The sequence below is a fragment of the Chiloscyllium plagiosum genome, chromosome 2 (assembly GCF_004010195.1).
Source record: "Chiloscyllium plagiosum isolate BGI_BamShark_2017 chromosome 2, ASM401019v2, whole genome shotgun sequence".
In the NCBI taxonomy this organism is placed as follows: Eukaryota; Metazoa; Chordata; class Chondrichthyes; order Orectolobiformes; family Hemiscylliidae; genus Chiloscyllium; species Chiloscyllium plagiosum.
The window spans coordinates 146,452,311-146,460,134 of record NC_057711.1 but is presented as its reverse complement, the minus strand read 5'-3'; positions in this window follow the sequence as shown (position 1 = coordinate 146,460,134).

Here is a 7,824-nt window from a genome sequence, read left to right as displayed (position 1 = left end):
TACCAAATTCTGCTTAACAGCAGTGGCTTTGGTTTATTTATCATCAATATAGTGAAATTCCTGATATTTCACCTCAGCAAACAAGATTAAGTATCTCTATGCCTGACTATGTTAATTTGGGTTTATTCAATGATTTATACCTGTATTTATTTTAATTTAAACAACTTGCTAAGAATCACACCTGACCAGAAATTTAACTGGACCAGCCATATAGACACTTAACCAAAAGAAAAGAATTCTGCAGTGGGTAACTCACTTGTTGATACCACAAAGTCTGTCCACCATCTCCAAGATGGAGACCAGAGTGTGATGGATTTCATTCCGATTGCCTGGATGAATGCTGCTCTAACAAATATCAAGGAAGCCAATATTATCTGGGACAAAGTAACCCACTTGATCAGTATCTATCCACTGCCGCTGGCACAGTGTTGCAATTAAGAGAGGGTGATTTGCCATCACTTTCTTTTTGTCTCTTACTGAATGTGGTTGTCACTGTCAAGGCCAGCACTTGTTGCAATCTCTAATTGCCCTTGAACTGAATAGCTTGCAAGGCTATTTCAAAGTGCATTCAGAACCAACCACTTTGCTATGAGTCCAGAGCCATGTATAAATTAGATAAGGTCAGGATGTCAGATTTTTAACCTATAGGATATTGGCAAACCAGAAAGATTTACTGCAATTCATGGTCAATATTACTGAGAATAGTTTTTTTTATTTTCCCTATTTTGGTTGAATTTGAATTCCACCAGCTGCCAATGTGGGATTTAAACTCGTATTCCCAGAATATTAGCCTGGGTTTCTGGATTGCTGTCCCAGTGACATTCCCACTAAACCACCATCTTCCCCAAGCCCATCATCTCCACTACTTGACAAATGCACACCAAAACCTTTTCACTTGTAAGTTACCCTCTAAGTTACATAACGTCCTTACTTGAAAATATTTCCCCGTTCCTTCATGGTTGCTAGGTTAAAGTTTATCCTCTTGCTTAGCAACATGTTGGGATACATCTGCAGATGAAGCAGGTGGGTCACCACCACCTTGTCAAGATCAATTATGGCATGGCAATATATTTTGCCTCATCTCCCTACATCTCATGAATGAATTTAAAAAATCACATGATATTCTAATTTAGCCTGCTTCCAAACTACAAACAACAAATGATTTAGTGTAAAGTTAATAACAGTTGGAGTTGCCAGGACATCTCAAAATATATTCATTGTGATTCATGTAGAAGCCATTTATTTCGACCAGAGAAAGGCTTGTGGTACAATGGGTAATGACCTTGCCTCTAAGTTGCCCGAAATGTCGATTTTCCTGCTCCTTGCATGCTGCCTGACCTGCTGTGCTTTTCCAGCACCACTCTAATCTTGACTCTGATCTCCAGCATCTGCAGTACTCACTTTCACGTAGTCTACACCAGAAGACCTGGGTGCAACTCCCATCCTTGGCCAAGTGTGCATACTGCCATAAAGCAAGTTGAGTATCAACCTGAGAGTCTCTGTCAACAAATTTCGGCCGGTCAAACTTGAGCCGAACCTTTTACTACAACCAGCAGTAACTGAACCATCTGCTTCTCATAAGAGACCAGAATGGACATTGTACCCTTAATCAGTAAAGGCTCCCCGGTATATGTTCTTGACTAGCCAAGTTCTTGCACAAACGTTAGGGTTAAACCAAAGTCACATGCCTCTGCCAGTCATCTTAACCTAGTTAAAAATCCTGATACAGATTCCCCGGTTCTCGAATTGCTCAGTAAAAATGATAGCATCTCAGAATTAGAGGTGTTTTGCGATCATAATATTCTTTAACTGAATTAACTTTAACGGTTTTAGTATTGTCACAAAGCTAGATCCTTTTTCCTAAAAGCTGTTCCTTGGCTTGAGGATAGTCTGTCCTTGATGTTTTCCAGAGGGGTACTAAACCAGGCCAGGCTCCGATCAGTCTGGTTTGGTACAGAGATTAAAGGGTATTGAGAGGCCTTTTTGTTTATATGTAAACTGCTGAGACTTCAGGCCAAAGTGGTCATGTTTTAGAAGTGACTTGTATAAAGAAAGAGGAGTGGTCAGCTCTACCTGAGCTGAGCAGTTTAGTTCAGTTCAGTACTGGTTGGGAGTTCAACAGGGAGCTGTGTAGAAACTCTCTCTCTCTTTCTCTTTTAACTTCAACATGTAAGCATGTATTCTATTTATACTGGTTTTTAAGGGAGTTTGCTTATTGGGACTGTTATGTATATTCATAACAGCATACTTAAGTCTAGTTTGGATAGACTGAGTTCTGTAGGGGTTCTTTATTCTTTTCTTCATGTTTCATTATGTAATTTTGTGAATCGATTTTTTGTCTGTTTTAAACCTGGTAGTCAATCTCACTAACTTAATCCGGGTATTTTTTACTGTACACCTACTGAAACAAATTGCTAAGTTATGGTCCAGACTGCCTGCTTAAGAATGTTTTGAGTGGTCTGGCCTAGTCCATAACAGACTCTGGTGCCTCAGGGAAAGTTAGACTCCAAATGACCAAAAAAGCTATGGGGCTGCAAGCTGCTAGGTGAATTACCTGTTGGTTTTCATCTGCCCCAATGTCATTTGCCTGGAAGAATTAACGCATTTTCTCCACATATTGGGTCCAGCCTTTGACAGCAAGGTCAAGAAAGTCAAGCTTCCCAAATAATGGCATGATGCCAGAAATGCAAAAATGACAGTTGCGGATAAATTTCTTCAGGAATGTGCTTTTCCCTCATCACCATTGAAAAAACTCCATAGAAGCCTGTATCCCATCACCAAATCACCCTTTATTTACACATGGAAAGTCCTTGACTCTCAGTCAGCTCTCAGAGTGTCAGGATGTCTGACAGATTACCAGACTAACTGGCCCAATCAGGGAACTCATATTCTATGAAGTCCAACTGGCTGATCTTCTTACAATCTCAACATTTGCCTTACACCTGACCTAAGGGTAAAAGGAGGTATAGGGGCTATTGTCTGACTGTATTATAGGTCTACTCTCTCATAAGGGAGAGAGGTAGAAAGAGAGATTGGTGGTGCTTTAACCTGAGGGCCACCATGCCTCAGGCTACGGGACAGGTTGAGAAGAAGATTCCTTCATAGTAACCCAGTCAGTGTGAAATTGGTTAGCTCAGTTGGATGGATGACTGGTTTATGATGTAGTGTGATGTCAGCAAGTAGGCAACAGAATGACTACTGGCTGACTCCCAGGAGTTACAACAAATTATTTTATTTACACAGTATTGTAAGTAATATTGATCTGTGCACATAACACTGACCTTTGCAATATAACTCTCTTGGTTCAGGTTGCTCCATCAATCAGTGTTACCGCACCACATCATGAACATGTTGTCATATTCCCAACTGACGTTATTACCTGACAAGTCATATCCCAGACAGGAACCTGATTTGATTTGTTCTAGTTTTAATGAAATGGTCTCTTACTGAAATATTGCATGCAATGTTGCAGATGTGGCTTTAACAATATAACAGAAGTTTATGAACAAAAGAAATGGAGACAAAATAGAGTAAACTAAACCATCTACCTATAACATAAATGCAAAGAATTTTAAACACACAATACAAGTGTAATCCCAAAACACTCCTTTATAAATTGAAAACTTACAATCCACAGTCCAAAATGCAGAATAAGCAAAACGTTAATTCTGATGATATGAGCACTGCTGGCAATTTGAGTTTGCTCTTTGTGAGAAGATGATAACAGACCTTGAAATCTGAAGTCCAGGTGGAGAATCTCCCACATGAATAGATTGTTCCTATTAACTGTTTGGCCAAATCTCATGCATCCTGGCCCAGCTCAGTCCTGACCATTTTCAAAACTTTCTAATTGTTCCACTGGGGGTCACTAAATACCTAATCTTGTATTGTTTTTGCGCCTTGATTCTACAGAAACGATTATCTGTTCAACTTGTGAACAGTTTGTTATGTAGATATCATTACTGAACAGAGTGTGGGAAAATAATTGTTCTTCCCTTAAAGCAACATGCTTCTGCCCACCACAAGATCTAATTATCTCAATTTCACCTGAATCATTAAACAAGTGAAAATAACAATATTAAGTTGAAGCTTGTTTTGAAACTGTGTTATTTGTGCATTAACTGGTCAGAATGAAATAACATTATTGTTTTTGCTATATATTTTCAAGTGTGATTTTTCTCAGTTGTATATTGATTTCACTTTTTTCAATTTTGTAAATTACTTTTCTCATCTTTTTGGCCATCAGCTGCATTTATCTCCATGACAGCAAAGGAAGAGGTAGCAAGACAAAGTGAAGATGAATCATGAAAGACAAGGCATGAAACTAAGAGAGTTCAGCACTGTTCAGAAGGTCATGGTAAAAACAACACCGAAATGTTAAGGAGAAGCACGTGAATGGAGTTGTCTTAAAGAGACTGGGTGCATTAACATAGGAAGATAGAAATATGTTTCCATGACTTACATGGTTACTTTACCAAATGATTTTTCCCTATTTCTTTTGTCAGCCATAACTTTGTTTCAGTAATTGTAGTCTAGCCAGGATTAGGAATTCACCATGAGCAAACATTGCACAGATAACTTGTCCAGTGAGTCTCATGAATTGGTGAACTCAGAACGTGTTTGAAAAAAAAGAGACAAAGAGTCAATTGGACTTGATACAAGATAGGTCATGTTGGCTTTTTTTTGGATGTGGTTGTAGTGGATGGACGCTCAGGGGCCCCGTAGAAGAACCACAAGCACATCATCCATGATCTTATCAAATGGTTCAGCAGGCTTGAGGGTCTGAATGGTCTACTCCGGCTCTTAATTTGGATGCTTGCATATAACCATTGCAGTCCATTTGATGTAAGTACAACCACAGAATTTTTCGAGAGGGATTTCCAGAATTGTGACCTAGCTATAACCAAGCAATGGCAACAAAATTCCAACTGGAGATCTGCGTGACTTTGAGGAGTACTTGAAAGTGGGGTGTTCCCATGTCTCTGGTGGCCTTGTTGTTTTAGGTGGTGTTTGAACATGGGTTTGGAAGGTGCTCTCCCTTTGTTAAATTTTCTGTTTGAAGCAAATGATTAACATGATACTGACGGGATCTTTCTCCGATCTTCCTACGTTAATGTACCCAGTCTCTTTAAGACAACTCCATTTATTGTGCTTCTCCTTAACATTTCGATATTGTTTTTACTATGACCTTCTGAACAGCACTGAACTTTAGCCTCTCTTTATAGCTCAAACTCTCCAACCCTGGCAACATCCTTGTAAATCATTTCTGAATCCTTTCAAGTTTCACAAAATCCTTTCTACAGCAGGGAGATCAGATTGAATGCTGTATTTCAAAAGCAGGCCTAACCAATGTCCTGTACAGCCGCAACATGATTTCCTAATTGCTATACTCAATGCATTTACCAATAAAGGCAAGCATACGAAATGCTTTCTTCACTATCCTGTCTACCTGTGACTCCACTTTCAAGGAACTATGAATCTGCACTCCAAGGTCTCTTTATCCAGCAACATTTCCCAGGACCTTACCATTAAATTCTGCCTTGATTTGCCTTTCCAAAAAGCAGCACCTCACATTTATCTAAATTAAGCTCCACCTGCCACTCCTCGGCCCATCTGATCAAGGTTCTGTTGTATTCTGAGGTAATCTTCTTGGCTGTCCACTACACCACCAATTTGGTGTCATCTGCAAACTTATTAACCACACATCCAAATCATGTATATAAATGACGAAAAGCAGTGGACCCAGCACCAATCCTTATGGCACAATGCTGGTCACAGGCCTCTGGTCTGAAAAGCAACCCTCCACCACAACCCTGTTTTTTAGGCCTGAATTTCTCAAATGTAGAAGAAATTTCATGCAAGTAGACATTATTTTCTGTTACACTGTGATGAGAAAAGACATGCATGCTTAATGGCAAGTAGCCATTGCTAAACTGTTTTACTTACATCTCCACATAAGAGTTAGAACATAGAACATAGAACAATACAGCACAGAACAAATGTAGAAGAAATTTCATGCAAGTAGACATTATTTTCTGTTACACTGTGATGAGAAAAGACATGCATGCTTAATGGCAAGCAGCCATTGCTAAACTGTTTTACTTACATCTCCACAAGAGTTAGAACATAGAACATAGAACAATACAGCACAGAACAGGCCCTTCAGCCCACGATGTTGTGCCGAACATTTGTCCTAGCTTAAGCACCCATCCATGTACCTATCCAATTGCCGCTTAAAGATTGTGCAAGATTTAAGTACATGGGTTGGCGTTAATATACTGGCATGGATTGAAAATTAGTTGGCAGTCAGGAAACTAGAAAAGTGTAGATATAATAGTTTTTGGATGGGAAGGCGGCGACTAGTGGTACTAGTGTTGGGCCCAAGCTATTCACAATAAATATCAATGATTTGAATGAGGAAATCAAATGTAATACTTCTAAGGTTGCGGATGAAAGAAAATTAGAAGGAATCATGAGTGATGAGGAGGAGGTGATGAGGCTTCAAGGCAATTGAGACAAGTTGAGTGAATAGGCAAATACATGGCAGATGCAGTATTACATGGGTAAATGTGAAGTTATCGCTTCAGTAGGAAATCAGAATGCTGGCCTGTTATTTAAATGTTGATAGATTGGGAAATGTTGAAGTACAAAGGGACCCAGGTGGCCTTGTACACTGTCATTGAAATCAAGCATGAGGGTGCAGAAGGAAGTTAAGAAGGTAACTGATTGTTGGCCTTCATTGCAAGACTCTTTGAATACAGGAGAAAGGTTTTTTTCTGCATCTGTTCAGCACCTCATCTGCATTGTTGAGACCACACCTGAATCATTGCTTGCAGTTTGGTCTCCTTACCGAACACAAAATATACTTGGTATAGAGGGAGGGCAGGGAAAGCTCACCAGAATGATTCTGGGCGTGGCAGGTTTGTCGTACAAAGTGAGATTGTGTTGATTGGGTCTGCATTCTCGGGAGTTTCGAAGAATGTAAGGTGATCTCATTGAAAGCTATACAATTCTGACTAGGCTGGACAGATTGGATACAAGGTGAAAGTGTGGACTGCAGATGCTGGAGATAAAAGTCGAGAGTGTGGTGCTGGAAAAGCACAGCAGGTTAGGCAGGATCTGAGGAGCAGGAGAATCAAAGTTTCAGGCAAAAGCCTGATGAACGGCATTTGCCCGAACCGTCGATTCTCCTGCTCCTTGGGTGCTGCCTGACCTGCTGCGCTTTTCAGGCAGACTGGATACAAGAATGATTCTCCTCCTTAGGATTGTGAAGAGGAGAAATTTCTTTTCTCAGAAGGTCATGAATCTGTAGAATTTCCTACCAGAGAGGGCTGTAAAGACTGAGTCACTGAAAATATCTGAGAAAGAAGCAGATCAATTTCTCAACAATAAAGGCATCAAGGGGTTTGAACAGAGAATCTGGATTAGTGTTGAGATAGATTATCAGCCATGATCATATCAAATGGCACAACAGGCCTGATGAACCAAATGGCCTACCAGAAGACCATAAGACATAGGAGCATTTAGCCCATTGAGTCTGCTCTGCCATTCAATTATGACTGATAGGTTTTACAACTGCTGAAAATGTGTTACTGGAAAAGCGCAGCAAGTCAGGCAGCATCCAAGGAACAGGAGAATTGACGTTTCGGGCATAAGCCCTTCTTCAGGAATGAGGAAAGTGTGTCCAGCAGGCTAAGATAAAAGGTAGGGAGGAGGGACTTGGGGGAGGGGCTTTGGAAATGCGATAGGTGGAAGGAGGTCAAGGTGAGGGTGATAGGCCGGAGTGGGGGTGGGGGCGGAGAGGTCAGGAAGAAGATTGCAGGT